Below are 1,651 nucleotides of genomic sequence, written 5' to 3' on the forward strand. Positions count from 1 at the left end.
GTGTGTGTGTGTGTGTGTGTGTGTGTGTGTAGGCAATGGGAAAATGAACCATAACCAGAGTGAAGGATCCAATGTAGCACTGTTTGGCCAGTCAAAAGGCCTCATAACTCTCTAGTTGTAGTATCTCAACAGGTGGCTGCTGCCCAAGCCTCACTTATGATTTGCTCACAATCTGATTTAGAGGCAAAGTCCAAAGCTCTTAAGCTATGGCAGTCTCTAAGAGATAAAGAATTCAACTCCTTCATATGGTGAGTATTGAAATCACCAACCACCACAAAAGAGGCCTTTCTATCATCTTCTTGTACCTTAGCCATAGTGATAAGGATACAATCGAATATACAATCATCCAAGACTTGATTTCGATGGCCAGGGCACAAATAAAAGTTGTTATGCCTACTGCAATTATTATGACTCAAACCCCACTCATACTTACGGACGGATGGCACAGATGGCTGCGAAGAAAGTACGGACGTGACAGTACAGTATAAGTACAGAACTTTGTATATTTTACCACTAAGATAGTACGCAGGTAGTAAAGAAACTGCGGATATAGTGTGGATGTATTACAGTACGGACACATAGACTGAAAATGAATTAGAAATGAATGGTACTTTCGTCTATGGAGTTCATGCCAACGAACATTACTGCAAATGACATATTCATATCATATTCAATCTTTATTCTACATAGATGTATATCAAAACACACAGTCGGCATAATTTGGGGTAATGAAATAAAATAGGTTAAAAAACAAATATATTCAATAACAATTGTTTCAGGTTGCATTCTCTTGAGTAGAAGAGTAAATATAACCATTTTTATTTGTTCTTTTAATTGATCGTTAAACACCTGAGAGAGAGAGAGAGAGAGAGAGAGAGAGAGAGAGAGAGAGAGAGAGAGAGAGAGAGAGAGAGAGAGAGAGAGAGAGAATATACATATATGATTTTACAATTTATAACATATATATATATATATATATATATATATATATATATATATATATATATATATATATATATATATATATATATATATAAATATACATATATGTATACTTATATATATATATATATATATATATATATATATATATATATATATATATATATATATATATATATATATATGCATATGCATATGTATATATACATATACATATACGTATACGTGTATATATATATATATATATATATATATATATATATATATATATACATATATATATATATATATATATATATATATATATATATATATATGTATGTATGTATATATATACATATATATATATATATATATATATATATATATATATATATATATATATATATATATATATATATATATATATATATATATATATATATATATATATATATATATATATATATATATATATATATATATATATATATATATATATATATATATATGGGTGTGTGTATATATATATATATATATATATATATATATATATATATATATATATATATATATATATATATATATATATATATATATATATATATATCATAGTATATTTACATAAATAAATTTTCATTTAACATATTCTGTATTTACAATTGATATTTTTACTATCTATCTAAATATGTTTATAAATACAAAATATATCGACTCGTCAATATTTTTT

Source organism: Palaemon carinicauda, chromosome 8, assembly GCF_036898095.1.
Source record: "Palaemon carinicauda isolate YSFRI2023 chromosome 8, ASM3689809v2, whole genome shotgun sequence".
NCBI lineage: Eukaryota > Metazoa > Arthropoda > Malacostraca > Decapoda > Palaemonidae > Palaemon > Palaemon carinicauda.